The 20,988-nt window shown below is 45.2% G+C and overlaps 1 pseudogene; it reads left to right on the plus strand.

The window, feature by feature from the left end:
* Window positions 1-205: 205 nt before the first annotated feature.
* Window positions 206-1,252, plus strand: LOC125526960 (uncharacterized; annotated as a pseudogene).
* Window positions 1,253-20,988: the final 19,736 nt, after the last annotated feature.

Here is a 20,988-nt window from a genome sequence, read left to right on the forward strand (position 1 = left end):
CGGATCACTTGTTGAACTCTTGAACCTGAAAGTTCTCGTTATGAGCACCTTGTTACACATGACGTTTGAGCAACCCCAAAGCCCACCGTCGCCACTATGTGTTGGGTTTGTTGTTGTATGTGCAAGTGTTTTTCGTTTGTGTGTCTTCACTCTGGTATTTCCTGTATGCTTTTTATTACTTGAGCCTATGTTGTCATGGCCAAACATGACAAGTATGAGTATCAACAATCTAAGCTTGAGAAACAACAACCTCTCGGGTGAATTTCCTTCATTTCTCCAAGACTGTCTGCAACTCTCCTTTCTTGATCTTGCACACAACAATTTCGTTGGGACCTTGCCAACTTGGATAGGGGATAAATTGCCATATTTGGCTTTCTTACGACTACGATCAAATAAGTTTTATGGCCGCATTCCGGAGGAGCTTACGCAGATAGTTAATCTTCAGTATTTGGACCTTTCCTACAATAATATGACGGCGAGCATACCTAAATCTATTGTTAACATCAAAGGGATGATACTAATGAAAGATTACGATGATTCATTTCATCTTGCTTTCCATTATGGAGAGTCGATTATTGGTCCTGGTGACATGATCACATATACTGAGAGAATTTCACGGTAGTCACAAAGGGCCAAGAGAGATTATATACAGGAGAGGTCATATATATGGTGAATCTTGATTTATCATATAACAACCTTATTGGAGATATTCCCGAAGAAATCGGCAGTCTTGTCGAATTGAAGAACTTGAACTTATCATGGAACACCTTCAGTGGAAAAATTCCTGAGAATATTGGCGCCTTGGCACAAGTGGAGTCACTCGACCTATCACACAATAAGTTGTCTGGTGAAATCCCTACAAGATTATCGACTCTCACATCATTAAGTCACTTGAACCTGTCCTATAACAACCTGACAGGAGAGGTACCATCTGGAAATCAACTGCAAACACTTGAGGATCCAGAATATATTTATATTGGCAACCCGGGCCTCTGCGGTCCTCCCTTGTCGCAGAAATGTTCACAACCCGAGCCAACTCCAGCTACCATGGAACACCATGAAGATCGCGATGGGTTCTGGATATGTAATGGGTCTCTGGGTAGTCTTCTGCACCTTCTTGTTCCAGAGGAAATGCAGAGTTAAGTGGTACTCCATTTGTGATGGCTGGTATGACCGGGTCTATGTGCAAGTGGCAGTTACATGGGCTTCTTGGACAAGGAAAAAATGCGCAGAAGCTGAGAGCGATTACTAGCTCACGCTGGTTTTCCTTTTGCTATCATGTAGAGTGTGGGGATTTTACCATGTATCAATGTATAGCACCGTACTACTTTCTTTTTAACAGATATATGTATTTGAGGATTATGCTGTAGAATAAGGTTTGGATATGTAAAGTTGATGTGTAATGAATAATGCCAGGGGTAGCACCAGATCCTCTGTTTTGGGTGTGTGTGTCAATGTGTGAAGTCAACACAAACTAGTTTTGCCACATCTTGTTCTCAAGCTCTGAATCCAACCAATATCATGTCTGCTCAGATAGGGCTAGGATTTCTGAAAGACAGAATTTAGTCTGCGCAAGGTGTAGGATTTTATTGTGTTGATTCTTTCTCTCGACGCAGACGTGACCTCTTCATTAGGCAAACATTGTACAGGGTTCAGACTTGTTCAGACCAACTACTTTGTCATATCTCTGAATCCAATCCATCAGGTGTGTTCAGATAAGACTAGAACTTCTGTGAGACAGAATTTAGTAGTATAAGAAAGAGTGTCAAACCCAAGGTAAATTGTAGGAATTTTTCTTATCGATTATTTCACTCGATGCAATAGACTTGTTCAGGCAAGCTAATTTTACTGACCACTTCAGCTTCGGTACACCCTCTAAACACATCAATGGCTGAGATTAACCCATACCGCTTTATAATAAAGGGCAGGATGGTCTTTTTTGAAAGTACGTGGTATGCGTCCATACATTACATTTTCACCTCCGGCATGGGCTGGCCCACTTACGCACGTTTTACTTTACGGTTAAATTTTAAAAAATCAGCGTCCAACGTGATTCGAACTCGTAACCAACAGGACACCTTAGTTGTGTTTATTTTATTACTCCCCCCGATCCTTTTTATCTTCGCTATAGTTTTCTTTTTTGCCTATTTACTCTGCTCGTTCCTGGTTTGTAGCACCTTTTTCCCAAGCCTGCTCCTATTGTTGTGCATGCGGTTGGACTCATGCATCCATGCTTCGAGTAGAAGATAAGAAAAATGTGCGCTGCTTTGAAAGGAAGGAAATCAATATATATTTCTTGTTTTATTTCTTACCATGCAAGGAGTACAACACGTACATGTTCTGTTGGCAAGAAATACTCCCTCCAATCCTTTTTTATACTCCCTCCAATCATTTTCATTTCTTACCATGCAGATTTTTAAACTTGGCATGCTGCCATAGAATGGTGATGCAAGGCCTTCGAAAAATTTCGTCAATTTGAACAATGTAAAAAAATTGTAGTCTAAGACGGAACCTTCTGCCCGACCCGAATGCTCTACCCGAATATTTTTCCATTTAAATTCGTGAACGTTCTCTTCAATTCGTAAAGTTTGTTTTCAAATTCATGAACTTTTTCCCATATACGGGAACCCTTTTCAACTTCTACAAACGTTTTATAAAAGCCCATATTTTTTTTCAAATTCATAAACATTTATACAAGCACATTGCGTCACGTTCGGTTAGTGTTTTGGGGCTTTTCACGGGAAAAACCCTAGAAAATGCAAAAAATGCCAGAACTCAATAAAATTTATCATGGATGCTTGGCATGGTGATGCTAGTGTGTGAAAAAAAAACTGGGTCCATTTTATTGGTGTGAAAAAAGTGCATCCAGACTTGCCCTACCGCCGGCCTACCCGAACCACCACATTTGAACATGGTGTGTTTCTTTCCATGCATGAAATGACGCGAAATTTTGCCAGCATGTGGGCATGCATACTGCAAACCTCCATGCAAAATTCAAACGAATTCGGGCACAGAACACACGTTGCGTCACGTTCGGCTAGTGTTTTGGGGGGTTTCACCGGAAAAAACCTAGAAAATAAACAAAATATCAGAACTCAAATGAAATTTATCATGGATGCTTGGAATGATGATACTAGTGTGTGGAAACAAATTGGATCCATTTTATTGATGTGAAAAAAATGCATCCAGACTTGCCCTGCCGGCCTACCCGAACCACCACCTTTGTACATGGTGTGCTTCTTTTCATGCATAAAATGACACCAAATTTTTCTAGCAGTGCATTCGTTGCATGACAATCCCTACTCCTCCCATTGACATCAATTGATGGCCATCTCCATAGCCTAATGATTAGCCGCGTCAATGTGAGACTTTCTACCTTTTTGTCTTCTCACATAACCCCCATCATTATACTTTATTCCACCCACAGTGCTATATCAATGGCTTACGCTCATGTATTGCGTAAAGGTTGAAAAGGCTGAAGCGCGTTAAAAAGTATGAACCAATTGCTCGGCTTGTCATCGGGGTTATGCATGATGAGAACGTTTTGTGTGATGAAATAGAAGCATGGCCTAACTATATGATTTTGTAGGGATGAGCTTTCTTTGCCTATGTTATTTTGATAAGACATAATTGCTTGGTTAGCATGTTTGAAGCATTATTGTTTTTATGTCAACATTAAACTTTTATCTTGAATCTTTCGGATCTAAATATCCATGCCACAATAAAAAGAATTACATTGAAAATTATGCAAAGAAGCATTCCACATCAAAAATTCTGTTTTTATCATTTACCTACTCGAAGACGAGCAGGAATTAAGCTTGGGGATGCTTGATACGTCTCCAACTTATCTATAATTTTTGATTGCTCCATGCTATTATATTCTGTTTTGGATGTTTAATGGGCTTATTTATACACTTTCATAATATTTTGGGGACTAACCTATTAACCGGAGGCCCAGCCCAAATTGCTGTTTTTTTGCCTATTTCAGTGTTCCGTGGAAAAAGAATATCAAATGGAGTCCAAACGGAATGAAACCTTCGGGAACGTGGTTTTTGGAACAAACGTGATTCAGAGGACTTGGAGTGGACGTCAAGCAACCGACGAGGAAGCTATGGCAGGGGGAGCGGCTACCCCCCTGGGCACGCCCTCCACCCTCGTGGCCCCCTCGTGGCTCCACCGACCTACTTCTTCCTCCTATACATACCTACGTGCCCACAAACCATCATTAGAGGAACCAAAACCCTATTTCCACCGCCGCAACCTTTTGTACTCGTGAGATCCCATCTTTGGGCCTTTTCCGGCGCTCCGCCGGAGGGGGCATTGATCACAGAGGGCTTCTGTTGGAAATATGCCCTAGAGGCAATAATAAAAGCATTATTATTATATTTCCTTGTTCATGATAATTGTCTTTATTCATGCTATAATTGTGTTATCCGGAAATCGTAATACATGTGTGAATAACAGACACCAACATGTCCCTAGTAAGCCTCTAGTTGACTAGCTCGTTGATCAACAGATAGTCATGGTTTCCTGACTATGGACATTGGATGTCATTGATAACGAGATCACATCATTAGGAGAATGATGTGATGGACAAGACCCAATCCTAAACATAGCTTAAAGATCGTATAGTTCATTTGCTAGAGTTTTTCCAATGTCAAAGTATCTTTTCCTTAGACCATGAGATCGTGTAACTCCCGGATACCGTAGGAGTGCTTTGGGTGTGCCAAACATCACAACGTAACTGGGTGACTATAAAGGTATACTGCGGGTATCTCTGAAAGTGTCTGTTGGGTTGACACGGATCAAGACTGGGATTTGTCACTCCGTAGACGGAGAGGTATCACTGGGCCCACTCGGTAATGCATCATCATAATGAGCTCAAAGTGACCAAGTGTCTGGTCACGGGATCATGCATCACGGTATGAGTAAATTGACTTGCCGGTAACGAGATTGAACGAGGTATTGGGATACGGACGATCGAATCTCGGGCAAGTAACATATCGATTGACAAAGGGAATTATATACGGCGTTGCTTGAATCCTCGACATCGTGGTTCATCCGATGAGATCATCGAGGAGCATGTGGGAGCCAACATGGGTATCCAGATCCCGCTGTTGGTTATTGACCGGAGAGTCGTCTCGCTCATGTCTGCCGGGTCTCCCGAACCCGTAGGGTCTACACACTTAAGGTTCGGTGACGCTAGGGTTGTAGGGATATGTATATGCAGTAACCCGAATGTTGTTCGGAGTCCTGGATGAGATCCCGGACGTCACGAGGAGTTCCGGAATGGTCCGGAGGTAAAGAATTATATATAGGAAGTGCTATTTCGGCCATCGGGACAAGTTTCGGGGTTATCGGTATTGTACCGGGACCACCGGAAGGGTCCCGGGGGTCCACCGGGTGGGTCCACCTGCCCCGGGGGCCACATGGGCTGTAGGGGGTGCGCCTTGGCCTACATGGGCCAAGGGCACCAGCCCCAAGAGGCCCATGCGCCTAGGGTTCACAAGAGGGAAGAGTCCCACTAGTGGAAGGCACCTCCTAGGTGCCTTGGGGGGGAGGGAAACCTCCCTTGGCCGCCGCCCCCCTAGGAGATTGGATCTCCTAGGGCCGGCGCCCCCCCCCCTTGGCCCTCCTATATATAGTGGGGGAAGGAGGGCTTTTCATCCACGCCTTTGGTTGCCTCCTTCTCCCTCTCCAACACCTCCTCCTCCTCCATAGCGCTTGGCGAAGCCCTGAGGAGTACTGCAGCTCCATCACCACCACGCCGTCGTGTTACTGCTGGAGCCATCTTCCTCAACCTCTCCTTCCCTCTTGCTGGATCAAGAAGAAGGAGACGTTACGCTGACCGTACGTGTGTTGAACGCGGAGGTGCCGTCCGTTCGGTGCTAGGATCTCCGGTGATTTGGATCACGTCGTGTTCGACTACATCATCCCCGTTCTTTGAACGCTTCCGCTCGCGATCTACAAAGGTATGTAGATGCATCCGATGACTCGTTGCTAGATGAACTCATAGATGGATCTTGGTGAAACCGTAGGAAAATTTTTGTTTTCTGCAACGTTCCCCAACAGTCGCATCATGAGCTAGGTCTATGCGTAGTTCTTCTTGCGTGAGTAGAACACAATTTGTTGTGGGCGTAGATGTTGTCAACTTTCTTGCCGTTACTAGTCTTATCTTGCTTCAACGGTATTGTGGGATGAAGCGGCCCGGACCAACCTTACACATACGCTTACGTGAGACCGGTTCCACCGACTAACATGCACTAGTTGCATAAGGTGGCTGGCGGGTGTCTGTCTCTCCTACTTTAGTTGGAGAAGATTCGATGAAAAGGGTCCTTATGAAGGGTAAATAGAAGTTGACAAATCACGTTGTGGCTTTCACGTAGGTAAGAAAACGTTCTTGCTAGAACCCTACTTCAGCCACGTAAAACTTGCAACAACAATTAGAGGACGTCTAACTTGTTTTTGCACCAAGTGCTCTGTGATATGATATGGCCAAAGTTGTGATGAATGATGAATGATCTATATGTGATGTATGAGATGTTCATGCTATTGTAATAGGAATCACGACTTGCATGTCGATGAGTATGACAACCGGCAGGAGCCATAGGAGTTGTCTTTATTTTTTGTATGACCTGCGTGTCATTGAGAAACGCCATGTAAATTACTTTACTTTATTGCTAAACGCGTTAGCCATAGTAGTAGAAGTAATAGTTGGCCAGCAACTTCATGGAGACACGATGATGGGGATCATGATGATGGAGATCATGGTGTCAAGCCGGTGACAAGATGATCATGGAGCCCCAAGATGGAGATCAAAGGAGCTATGTGATATTGGCCATATCATGTCACTATTATTATTTGATTGCATTTGATGTTTATCATGTTTTGCATCTTGTTTACTTAGAACGACGGTAGTAAATAAGATGATCCCTCATAATAATTTCAAGAAAGTGTTCCCCCTAACTGTGCACCGTTGCGACAGTTCATTGTTTCAATGCACCACGTGATGATCGGGTGTTTGATTCAAACGTTCACATACAACGGGTGTAAGACAGATTTACACATGCAAACACTTAGGTTGACTTGACGAGCCTAGCATGTGTATAGACATGGCCTCGGAACACAGAAGACCGAAAGGTCGAGCATGAGTCATATAGAAGATACGATCAACATGAAGATGTTCACCGACGTTGACTAGTCCGTCTCACGTGATGATCGGACATGGCCTAGTTGACTCGGATCATGTTATACTTAGATGACTAGCAGAGGGATGTCTATCTAAGTGGGACTTCATTGAATAATTTGATTAGATGAACTTTATTATCATGAACTTAGTCTAAAAATCTTTGCAATATGTCTTGTAGATCAAATGGCCAACGTAGTCCTCAACTTCAACGCGTTCCTAGAGAAAACCAAGCTGAAAGACGATGGCAGCAACTATACGGACTGGGTCCGGAACCTGAGGATCATCCTCATAGCTGCCAAGAAAGATTATGTCCTACAAGCACCGCTAGGTGATCCACCCGTCCCACAGAACCAAGACGTTATGAACGCTTGGCAGACACGTGCTGATGACTACTCCCTCGTTCAGTGCGGCATGCTTTACAGCTTAGAGCCGGGGCTCCAAAAGCGTTTTGAGAGACATGGAGCATATGAGATGTTCGAAGAGCTGAAAATGGTTTTTCAAGCTCATGCCCGAATCGAGAGATATGAGGTCTCCGACAAGTTCTTCAGCTGTAAGATGGAGGAAAATAGTTCTGTCTGTGAGCACATACTCACTATGTCTGGGTTACATAACCGCTTGACTCAGCTGGGAGTTAATCTCTCGGATGACGCAGTCATTGACAGAATCCTTCAGTCGCTTCAACCAAGCTACAAGAGCTTTGTGATGAACTTCAATATGCAGGGGATGGAAAAGACCATTCCTGAAGTATTTGCTATGCTGAAATCAGCAGAGGTAGAAGTCAAGAAGGAACATCAAGTGTTGATGGTTAATAAAACCACTAAGTTCAAGAAGGGCAAGGGTAAAAAGAACTCCAAGAAGGATGGCAAGGAAGTTGCCGCGCCTGGCAAGAAAGCTGTCGGGAAGAAGCCAAAGAATGGACCCAAGCCCGAGACTGAGTGCTTTTATTGCAAGGGATGTGGTCACTGGAAGCGGAACTGTCCCAAATACTTAGCTGACAAGAAGGCCGGCAAACAAAAAGTTTATATGATATACATGTAATTGATGTGTACCTTACCAGTACTCGTAGTAGCTCCTAGGTATTTGATACCGGCGCAGTTGCTCACATTTGTAACTCAAAGTAGGAGCTGCGGAATAAACGGAGACTGGCGAAGGACGAGGTGACAATGCGCGTCGGGAATGGTTCCAAGGTCGATGTGATCGCCGTCGGCACGCTACCTCTACATTTACCTACGGGATTAGTTTTAAACCTCAATAATTGTTATTTAGTGCCAGCTTTGAGCATGAACATTGTATCGGGATCTCGTTTAATTCGAGATGGCTACTCATTTAAATCTGAGAATAATGGTTGTTCTATTTATATGAGAGATATGTTTTATGGTCATGCTCCGATGGTGAATGGTTTATTCTTCCTTGAGCGTAATGCTACACATATTCATAATGTGAGTACCAAAAGATGTAAAGTTGATAATGATAGTCCCACATACTTGTGGCACTGCCGCCTTGGTCACATAGGTGTCAAACGCATGAAGAAGCTCCATGCAGATGGACTTTTAGAGTCTCTTGATTACGAATCATTTGACACGTGTGAACCATGCCTCATGGGTAAAATGACCAAGACTTCGTTCTCAGGAAGAATGGAGCGAGCAACCAACTTATTGGAAATCATACATACTGATGTATGCGGTCCAATGAGTGTTGAGGCTCGCGGTGGCTATCGTTATGTTCTCACCCTCACTGATGACTTAAGTAGATATGGGTATGTCTACTTAATGAAACAGAAGTCTGAAACCTTTGAAAAGTTCAAGGAATTTCAGAGTGAGGTTGAGAATCAACGTGACAGGAAAATCAAGTTCCTGCGATCAGATCGTGGAGGAGAATACTTGAGTAACGAGTTTGGCACACACTTAAGAAAATGTGGAATAGTTTCACAACTCATGCCGCTTGGAACACCTCAGCGTAATGGTGTGTCCGAACGTCGTAATCGCACTCTATTAGATATGGTGCGATCTATGATGTCTCTTACCGATTTACCGCTATCTTTTTGGGGCTATGCTTTAGAGACTGCCGCATTCACTTTAAATAGGGCTCCGTCGAAATCCGTTGAGACGACACCGTTTGAATTATGGTTTGGTAAGAAACCTAAGTTGTCATTTCTAGAAGTTTGGGGATGCGATGCTTATGTCAAGAAACTTCAACCTGAAAAGCTCGAACCCAAGTCGGAAAAATGCGTCTTCATAGGATACCCTAAAGAAACTGTTGGTTATACCTTCTACCTCAGATCCGAAGGCAAGATCTTTGTTGCCAAGAATGGATCCTTTCTAGAGAAGGAGTTTCTCTCGAAAGAAGTAAGTGGGAGGAAAGTAGAACTTGATGAAGTATTACCTCTTGAACCGGAAAATGGCGCAACTCAAGAAAATGTTCCTGAGGTGCCTGCACCGACTAGAGAGGAAGTTAATGATAATGATCAAGATACTTCTGATCAAGCTCCTACTGAAATTCGAAGGTCCACAAGGACACGTTCCGCACCAGAGTGGTACGGCAACCCTGTCTTGGAAATCATGTTGTTAGACAACGATGAACCTTCGAACTATGAAGAAGCGATGGCGGGCCCAGATTCCGACAAATGGCTAGAAGCCATGAAATCCGAGATAGGATCCATGTATGAAAATGAAGTATGGACTTTGACTGACTTGCCCGTTGAACGGCGAGCCATAGAAAATAAATGGATCTTTAAGAAGAAGACAGACGCGGATGGTAATGTGACCATCTATAAAGCTCGGCTTGTCGCTAAGGGTTATCGACAAGTTCAAGGGGTTGACTACGATGAGACTTTCTCGCCGGTAGCGAAGCTAAAGTCCGTCCGAATCATGTTAGCAATTGCCGCTTTCTACGATTATGAGATATGGCAAATGGACGTCAAAACGGCATTCCTTAATGGTTTTCTTAAGGAAGAATTGTATATGATGCAGCCGGAAGGTTTTGTCGATCCTAAGAATGCTGACAAGGTGTGCAAGCTCCAACGCTCGATTTATGGGCTGGTGCAAGCATCTCGGAGTTGGAACATTTGCTTTGATGAGATGATCAAAGCGTTTGGGTTTACACAGACTTATGGAGAAGCCTGCGTTTACAAGAAAGTGAGTGGGAGCTCTGTAGCATTTCTCATATTATATGTAGATGACATACTTTTGATGGGAAATGATATAGAACTCTTGGACAGCATCAAGGCCTACTTGAATAAGAGTTTTTCAATGAAGGACCTTGGTGAAGCTGCTTATATATTAGGCATCAAGATCTATAGAGATAGATCAAGACGCCTCATAGGTCTTTCACAAAGCACATACCTTGATAAGATATTGAAGAAGTTCAATATGGATCAATCTAAGAAGGGGTTCTTGCCTGTGTTACAAGGTATGAAATTGAGCTCAGCTCAATGTCCGACCACGGTAGAAGATATAGAAGAGATGAGTGTCATCCCCTATGCCTCAGCCATAGGTTCTATTATGTATGCCATGCTGTGTACCAGACCTGATGTAAACCTTGCCGTAAGTTTGGTAGGAAGGTACCAAAGTAATCCCGCAAGGAACACTGGACAGCGGTCAAGAATATCCTGAAGTACCAGAAAAGGACTAAGGAAATGTTTCTCGTTTATGGAGGTGACGAAGAGCTCGTCGTAAAGGGTTACGTCGACGCTAGCTTCGACACAGATCTGGATGACTCTAAGTCACAGACCGGATACGTGTATATTTTGAATGGTGGGGCAGTAAGCTGGTGCAGTTGCAAGCAGAGCGTCGTGGCGGGATCTACATGTGAAGCGGAGTACATGGCAGCCTCGGAGGCAGCACATGAAGCAATATGGGTGAAGGAGTTCATCACCGACCTAGGAGTCATACCCAATGCGTCGGGGCCAATCAAACTCTTCCGTGACAACACTGGAGCTATTGCACTTGCCAAGGAGCCCAGGTTTCACAAGAAGACAAGGCACATCAAACGTCGCTTCAACTCCATTCGTGAAAATGTTCAAGATGGAGACATAGATATTTGTAAAGTGCATACGGATCTGAATGTAGCAGATCCGTTGACTAAACCTCTCCCTAGGGCAAAACATGATCAACACCAGAATTCCATGGGTGTTCGATTCATCACAATGTAACTAGATTATTGACTCTAGTGCAAGTGGGAGACTATTGGAAATATGCCCTAGAGGTAATAATAAAAGCATTATTATTATATTTCCTTGTTCATGATAATTTTCTTTATTCATGCTATAATTGTGTTATCCGGAAATCGTAATACATGTGTGAATAACAGACACCAACATGTCCATAGTAAGCCTCTAGTTGACTAGCTCGTTGATCAACAGATAGTCATGGTTTCCTGACTATGGACATTGGATGTCATTGATAACGAGATCACATCATTAGGAGAATGATGTGATGGACAAGACCCAATCCTAAACATAGCTTAAAGATCGTATAGTTCGTTTGCTAGAGTTTTTCCAATGTCAAAGTATCTTTTCCTTAGACCATGAGATCGTGTAACTCCCGGATACCGTAGGAGTGCTTTGGGTGTGCCAAACGTCACAACGTAACTGGGTGACTATAAAAGTATACTACGGGTATCTCCGAAAGTGTCTGTTGGGTTGACACGGATCAAGACTGGGATTTGTTACTCCGTATGACGGGGAGGTATCACTGGGCCCACTCGGTAATGCATCATCATAATGAGCTCAAAGTGACCAAGTGTCTGGTCACGGGATCATGCATCACGGTATGAGTAAATTGACTTGCCGGTAACGAGATTGAACGAGGTATTGGGATACGGACGATCGAATCTCGGGCAAGTAACATATCGATTGACAAAGGGAATTATATACGGCGTTGCTTGAATCCTCGACATCGTGGTTCATCCGATGAGATCATCGAGGAGCATGTGGGAGCCAACATGGGTATCCAGATCCCGCTGTTGGTTATTGACCGGAGAGTCGTCTCGCTCATGTCTGCCGGGTCTCCCGAACCCGTAGGGTCTACACACTTAAGGTTCGGTGACGCTAGGGTTGTAGGGATATGTATATGCAGTAACCCGAATGTTGTTCGGAGTCCTGGATGAGATCCCGGACGTCACGAGGAGTTCCGGAATGGTCCGGAGGTAAAGAATTATATATAGGAAGTGCTGTTTCGGCCATCGGGACAAGTTTCGGGGTTATCGGTATTGTACCGGGACCACCGGAAGGGTCCCGGGGGTCCACCGGGTGGGTCCACCTGCCCCGGGGGCCACATGGGCTGTAGGGGGTGCGCCTTGGCCTACATGGGCCAAGGGCACCAGCCCCAAGAGGCCCATGCGCCTAGGGTTCACAAGAGGGAAGAGTCCCACTAGTGAAAGGCACCTCCTAGGTGCCTTGGGGGGGAGGGAAACCTCCCTTGGCCGCCGCCCCCTAGGAGATTGGATCTCCTAGGGTCGGCGCCCCCCCTGGCCCTCCTATATATAGTGGGGGCAGGAGGGCTTTTCATCCACGCCTTTGGTTGCCTCCTTCTCCCTCTCCAACACCTCCTCCTCCTCCATAGCGCTTGGCGAAGCCCTGACGGAGTACTGCAGCTCCATCACCTCCACGCCGTCGTGCTGCTGCTAGAGCCATCTTCCTCAACCTCTCCTTCCCTCTTGCTGGATCAAGAAGAAGGAGACGTTACGCTGACCGTACGTGTGTTGAACACGGAGGTGCCGTCCGTTCGGTGCTAGGATCTCTGGTGATTTGGATCACGTCGTGTTCGACTACATCATCCCCGTTCTTTGAATGCTTCCGCTCGCGATCTACAAAGGTATGTAGATGCATCCGATGACTCGTTGCTAGATGAACTCATAGATGGATCTTGGTGAAACCGTAGGAAATTTTTTGTTTTCTGCAACGTTCCCCAACAGCTTCTACATCAACACCATAGCCTCTCCGATGATGTGTGAGTAGTTTACCTCAGACCTTCGGGTCCATAGTTATTAGCTAGATGACTTCTTCTCTCTCTTTGGATCTCAATACAAAGTTCTCCTCGATTCTCTTGGAGATCTATTCGATGTAATCTTCTTTTGCGGTGTGTTTGTCGAGATCCGATGAATTGTGGGTTTATGATCAAGATTATCTATGAACAATATTTGAATCTTCTCTGAATTCTTTTATGTATGATTGGTTATATTTGCAAGTCTCTTTGAATTATCAGTTTGGTTTGGCCTACTAGATTGATCTTTCTTGCAATGGGAGAAGTGCTTAGCTTTGGGTTCAATCTTGCGGTGCTCGATCCCAGTGACAGTAAGGGAAACGACACGTATTGAATTGTTGCCATCGAGGATAAAAATATGGGGTTTATATCATATTGCATGAGTTTATCCCTCTATATCATGTCATCTTGCTTAAAGCGTTACTCCGTTCTTATGAAATTAATACTCTAGATGCATGATGGATAGCGGTCGATGTGTGGAGTAATAGTAGTAGATGCAGGCAAGAGTCGGTCTACTTGTCACGGACGTGATGCCTATATACATGATCATACCTAGATATTCTCATAACTATGCTCAATTCTATCAATTGCTTGACAGTAATTTGTTTACCCACCGTAATACTTATGATATCTTGAGAGAAGCCACTAGTGAAACCTATGTCCCCCGGGTCTATTTTTCCATCAGATAAGTTTCCAATCTATTTTTACTTTGCAATCTCTACTTTTTATCTTTATCATCAAAATACCAAAAATATTATCATCTCTATCAAATCTCACTTTTGCAAGTGGTCATGAAGGGATTGACAACCCCTTTACCGCGTTGGTTGCAAGGTTCTTATTTGTATGTGTAGGTGCGTGGGACTTGAGCGTGGTCTCCTACTGGATTGATACCTTGGTTCTCAAAAACTGAGGGAAATACTTACGCTACTTTGCTGCATCAACCTTTCCTCTTCAAGGGAAAACCAACGCAGTGCTCAAGAGGTAGCAGCGTCTAATGCTTTGTTTCGATAGCTTCTAGACGCAATAAGTATGTGAGTTCTTTATGACTAATGTTGAGTCCATGGATTATACGCACTCTCACCCTTCCATCATTGCTAGCCTCTTCGGTACCGTGCATTGCCCTTTCTCACCTCGAGAGTTGGTGCAAACTTCGCCGGTGCATCCAAACCCCGTGGTACGATACGCTCTATCACACATAAGCCTCCTTATATCTTCCTCAAAACAGCCACCATAGCTACCTATCATGGCATTTCCATAGCCATTCCGAGATATATTGCCATGCAACTTCCGTCATCATCATATACATGACCTGAGCGTTCATTGTCATATTGCCTTGAATGATCGTAAGATAGCTAGCATGATGTTTTCATGGCTTGTCCATTTTTTTATGTCATTGCTACGCTAGATCATTGCACATCCCGGTACACTATCAAAGGCATTGATATAGAGTCATATTTTGTTCTAGTATCGAGTTGTAATATTGAGTTGTAAGTAAATAAAAGTGTGATGATCATCATTATTAGAGCATTGTCCCATGTGAGGAAGGGATGATGGAAGCTATGATTCCCTCACAAGTTGGGATGAGTCTCCGGACTTTACAGAAAAAAAGAGGCCAAAGAAGCCCGCAAAAAAATAAAAGAGGCCAAAGAAGCCCACAAGAAAACAAAAAAATGAGAGAAAAAGAGAGAAGGGGCAATACTCCTATCCTTTTACCACACTTGTGCTTCAAAGTAGCACCATGTTCTTCATATACATAGTCTCTTGAGTTATCACTTTCATATACTAGTGGGAATTTTTATTATAGAACTTGGCTTGTATATTCCAATGATGGGCTTCCTCAAATGCCCGAGGTCTTCATGAGCAAGCAAGTTGGATGCACACCCACTTAGTTTTCAGTTTAAGCTTTCCTACACTTATAGCTCTAGTGCATCTATTGCATGGCAATCCCTACTCCTCGCATTGACATCAATTGATGGGCATCTCCATATCCCATTGATTAGCCGCGTCGATGTGAGACTTTCTCCTTTTTGTCTTCTCCACACAACCTCCACAATCATATTCTATTCCACCTATAGTGCTATATCCATGGCTCACGCTCATGTTGTAACGCCCTCGATGCGGCTATATCTCCTACGTGTCGAAGCACGACTTAGAGGCATAACTGCATTGAAAGCAATGTCGCAAGTGAGGTAATCTTCACAACAACCCATGTAAATAAATAAAGGGGAAAATACATAGTTAGCTTACACTCGCCACGTCACACAAATACATGAATAACATTACATTCAACCAATACACTCATGGTCCGACTACGGTACCAAAATAAAGATCAACCCCCACATGCAACAAAGTCCCCGATCGCCCCAACTGGGCACCACTACTAATCATCTGGGAAAGACACATAGTAATGGCGAGAGTCTTCATCGAACTCCCACTTGAGCTCAAGCACATCGTCTGGAACGGTATCATCGGTCCCTGCATCTGGTTTGGAAGTAATCTGTGAGTCACGGGGACTCAGCAATCTTGCACCCTCGCGATCAAGACTATTTAAGCTTATAGGTAAGGTAAGGTATGAGGTGGAGCTGCAGCAAGCGACTAGCATATATGGTGGCTAACGTATTCGCAAAAGAGAGCGAGAAGAGAAGGCAAAAGCACGGTCGAACAACTATGATCAAGAAGTGATCCTAGAACAACCTACGTCAAGCATTACTCCAACACCGTGTTCACTTCCTAGACTCCGCCGAGAAGAGACCATCACGGTTACACACGTGGTTGGTGCATTTTAATTAAGTTAAGTTTCATGTTATCTACAACCGGACATTAACAAATTCCCATCTGCCCATAATCGCCGGCACGGCTTTCGAAAGTTCAAATCCCTGCAGGGGAGTCCCAACTTAGCCCATCACAAGCTCTCACGGTCAACGAAGGATATTCCTTCTCCCAAGACAATCCGATCAGACTCAGCATCCCGGTTACAAGACATCCTCGACAATGGTAAAACAAGTCCATCAACACCGCCCGAATGTGCCGACAAATCCCGATAGGAGCTGCACATATCTCGTTCTCAGGGCACACTCAGATGAACACTACGTACAACTAAAACCAACCCTCAAGTTTCCCCGAGGTGGCACTGCAAGTGGCTCTATTTGGACCAACACTCAGAGGAGCACTGGCCCGAGGGGGTTTAAATAAAGATGACCCTTGGGCTCCGGAAACCCAAGGGAAAAAAGGCTAGGTGGCAAATGGTAAAACCAAGGTTGGGCATTGCTGGAGGAGTTTTATTCAAGGCGAACTGTCAAGGGGTTCCCATTATAACCCAACCGTGTAAGGAACGCAAAATCCGGGAACATAACACCGATATGACGGAAACTAGGGTGGCAAGAGTGGAACAAAACACTAGGCATAAGGCCGAGCCTTCCACCCTTTACCAAGTATATAGATGCATTAATATAACAAGATAATATGGTGATATCCCAACAATAAACATGTTCTAATGAGGAACGATCTCCAATCTTCACCTGCAACTAGCAACGCTATAAGAGGGGCTGAGCAAAGCAGTAACATAGCCAAACAACGGTTTGCTAGGACATGGTGGGTTAGAGGTTTGACATGGCAATTTGGGAGGCATGATAATCAAGTGGTAGGTATCGTAGCAATAGGCATAGCAAAAGAGCGAGCATCTAGCAAGCAAAGATAGAAGTGATTTCGAGGGTATGGTCATCTTGCCTGCAAAGTACTCAGAGTTGCCTTGATCCTCGTAAGCAAACTCAACGGGCTCCTCGTTCACGAACTCATCTCCCGGCTCTACCCAAACAAGAACAACAAGCAAACGGAACACAATCAACCACGTGCAATGCTCAAGCAACATGATGCAAACATGGTATGATATGCGGGATGCGGTATGTGATGCATATGCAAGATTTGGAAAGGTGTCACAGCCCTAGAATTTGCTTGTAGCTATTTACCTAAGTGAGCATCATGCATTAAAATCTTTTCAAAGAAGTCCAAGAAAATGTTCCTCTTAGTCTCTGAAAATATTGGCAAGAGGTAAAACTTAAAACAATATTTTTGGAATCTCAGAGATATTTATTTTGGGCCTTTGAATTAATTCAATAACTATTTGCATTGGATATATATTCTTTATATAATTAATATATGTCCAATAATTCTGGAACATTTTATGTGGTTTGGGATATTTTAGTTCTAATCACATATTTATTTTCAGGATTTTATAAAATGATTTAGTATTTAAATTAAATCAAAACAAATGTCAGAAAATAGAAAACAGAAACTAAATAAAAGAGAGAGAGAGAGAGAAGGACTAACCTGGGCCTTACCTGGCTCGGCCCAGCCTACTGGCTCGGCCAGTCACCCCCTACCTCGCGCCAGGAGGCAGGGGCGCGTGCTCGCCGTGCGCCGGCCACGCGCCGGCCACCTCCTGCTTCTTCCGACGCCGGGAGACGCCCAGAGGACGCCACGCGACCCCCACGTCTCCCTCTCATCCTCTCGCACTCTCCCCCTCGTCTCTCTCACTCACCCCGCGACGGCCGAGCACGTCCCTCGCCGCTGATCGCCGTAGTTGCCACTACAGCCACTCCCTCGCCCCTCCGACGAGCCCATTAGCTCTGCCTCGACTCCCTCGTCCATCCCACCGAGCCACGCTTTGCCAGAAGCCCTGCTTCGCCGCCTTCGCCCTCGTCTTCAACCTCGGGCACCCGAGCCATCTCCGGTTGATTCGCCGCCGCCAGGACCTCCCCGAGCTCGCTGACCCCCTCTCCGACTCCGCTGTGAGCTCCTCTTCCTTTCCCCCTAGCCCCCATGCTCTTTTGGCCCCTGTAGCCGCTGTTTCCACCGCACCCGAGAGCTCCTCGCCGCCGGCCATGTCGCCGTCGTGGCTACGGCCGTGCAAGCACGCGTCCGAGCGCCTCACCGTGCTCAGTGCAGCACCAGGAACCCGTAGCCACCACCAGCTCTTCCTCCCATGCACCGTAGCCTCGAAGCCGTCCTCACCCGACTCCGGCGATCGCCAAGCTCGTCGCCGGCGACGTCTCCGACCACCCCGAGCCCAACTACCACCACCAAACGCTGCGGCTCGTTCCCAGCTACCCGTAGATAGTGTCCGCCGTCGATTTGGTCGCGTGAGGGCGTTTTCCGAAGCCCTCCGCCGTCTCGGCCTCGCTGGCGACTCAACGCCGGTGGGATTAGCCCTGTTTAAAACTTCTAAAAATCATAGAAATTCAACCGTAACTCCAAATGAAATAATTTATATATGAAAAATTATCATAAAAATTCAAGGAATCCATCTGTACCATTTTCATGCATGTTAGAACAACTTAAGGCCACTGTTTAGGACAAATCAAATGAATGTTATTTAAATAACCACACGTGGAGTTTGAATTTAAACCTAGTGTTCAAACCAACTCCATTTAACTTGTTGCTAGTTGCATTAGGCCAACCAACAGCATATTGCCATGTCATGATCATGCATCATATTGTTGCATCACATTGATTGTGTTCTTCCTTGTTTGCCGGTATTTGTCCCCTCTCGATAGACGTGGTACCGACGCTGTGATTGTTGACACTGTTGAAGACCCAATGTTATCTTCAGAAGTGCCAGGCAAGCACAACCCCCTTGTTCATTCCGATACAAGCCCACTCTCTCGCTCCTGCTCTCTTTTACTGCATTAGGACAACAACGATCATCTGTTACTTGTTACGGTAGTTGAACCCCTTATCCTCTGCATGACCTGTCATTGCCACAGTAAATAGATAAAACCCACTAGCATGAGTAGGAGTTGTTTGAGCCCTGATGTGCCTACTCATTCATGCTTGTTTGTCATGCCTGCTACTACTTAGAGTTGAGTCAGGTCTGATTCATCGGGGATGAATTGGAAAGTTGTGAACATGTCCTACTGTGGGTGAGCTAAGTGTGTGAACACGATTTGGTAAAGGTAGCAGTGAGAGGCCATGTAGGAGTACATGGTGGGTTGTCTCATTGAAACTGTCCTCGGGAACTGAGTTCTGTGTTTGTGATCCATGAAACAGTTACTACCACGCATTGGGCCCGAAACCAATGGACCCTCTCGGCTTCTTAATCACCCTAGTACTCTGTCCAGGAGTTGCAATTAGTTTCTGGTGTTTGTAGGTTATGTGTTGGCGGCCGTGCGTAGCGCTGACCCTAGGGGTGGGCTATATTGCGGTAGATACACCGTGGCCGGGTATGCCGGGCGCCCGTTTGGCGTCTCGGAACCCTGTTCACATCGTTCGGGCCGTATGTGGAAACCTCGGCCGGACTCCCTGCGGATGGAACCTGGATAGGCGATAAACCTGGACTAGAGACTTAAGTGTTTAGGTAGGCTGTGGCCGACACCCTCGCTGGGCTTCCGCTTGAAGGTTGCCGAGTACATGTCGTGTAAACGGTGGTAAGTGGTGAGAGCATGTGTGAAGAAGTACACCCCTGCAGGGTTAACATCATCTATTCGAATAGCCGTGTCCGCGGTAATGGACTTCTGGGTTGCCTATAACAGTTCATAGACAAGTGAAACTGGAAACTCTAAAACTCGCAAGATAGTGTGAGTGCTATGGATGGCCTTCTCGTAGGGAGACGGGAGCGGATGCATAGTAGTGTATTGAATGGTGAATATGTGGACTCGTGTGCGCCACCTCAAAAGAGTTGCTTGCAATCGTAGTTCAGGTTAGTCACTGAGTCAAAGCTGGCTTGCTGTAGTTAAACTCCACCACCCCCCTTGTTGATACCGATGCAGATGTAGTTTAGTACTGATGTAAGTCTTGCTGAGTAACTTTGTACTCACGTTTGCTTAATTTATGTTTTGCAGAGAGATTTCAGTCTTGCTAGTAGTTCCGCGTGGACTTCGACATTTAGCTTGATACCTCAGCTACGATCTTGTGCCCTCGGCAGGATCTGGTAGATAGTCAGGCTTCTTAGCCTTTTCATTTGTAGATGTATGTTCTCAGACATGTTAAGCTTCCGCATGTGCTTTGACTTGTATGCTATGATTGTTGGGTCATGAAACCCATGTTCGTAATATCTCGCTCCTCGGAGCCTAATGATTAAATACTTGAGTTGTAGAGTTATGTTGTGATGCCATGTTGTATTTACACATATCGAGCATATTGTGTGTATGATTGAAATGCTTGGTATGTGTGGGATCCGACAATCTAGTTGTTTATCCTTGGCAGCCTCTCTTATGGGGAAATGTAGTCTAGTGCTTCCATGAGCCATAGTAGTCCGCTACAGCCCGGTTCACCGGAGTCCTGCTAGCCCAGCACTACTGCTCAGGACACTTGACTGGCCGGCATGTGTTTCACTTCGTTCCTATGTCTGTCCCTTCGAGGAAATGTCACGCTGTGATATCCGGAGTCCTGCCTAGCCTGCTATAGCCTGGGTTCCCCGGAGTCCTGTTAGCCCAGTGCTACAGCCCGGAATCACTCGCTGATGACCGACATGCTCGATGTGGTTCATGTATGCCTGTCCCCATAGGTTAGTGCCGCTTTGGGTTCACGACTAGCCATGTCGGCCCGGGTTCTCTGTCATATGGATGCTAGCGACATTATCATATATGTGAGCCAAAAGGCGTAAACGGTCCCGGGCCATGGTAAGGCGACACCCATGGGAATACCGTGCGTGAGGCTGCAAAGTGATATGAGGTGTTACCGGCTAGATCGATGTGACTTGGGATCGGGGTCCTGACAGCGTTGGTATCAGAGCCTGACTGCCTGTAGGATTACCAAGCCAAACTGGTCGAAGTTGTGTCTAGAAATGCTTTAGTTATATAAGGGAATTGATTGTGGAAGGGA

This window comes from Triticum urartu, chromosome 4A (genome assembly GCF_056163025.1).
Source record: "Triticum urartu cultivar PI428250 chromosome 4A, HENAU_Tu73, whole genome shotgun sequence".
In the NCBI taxonomy this organism is placed as follows: domain Eukaryota; kingdom Viridiplantae; phylum Streptophyta; class Magnoliopsida; order Poales; family Poaceae; genus Triticum; species Triticum urartu.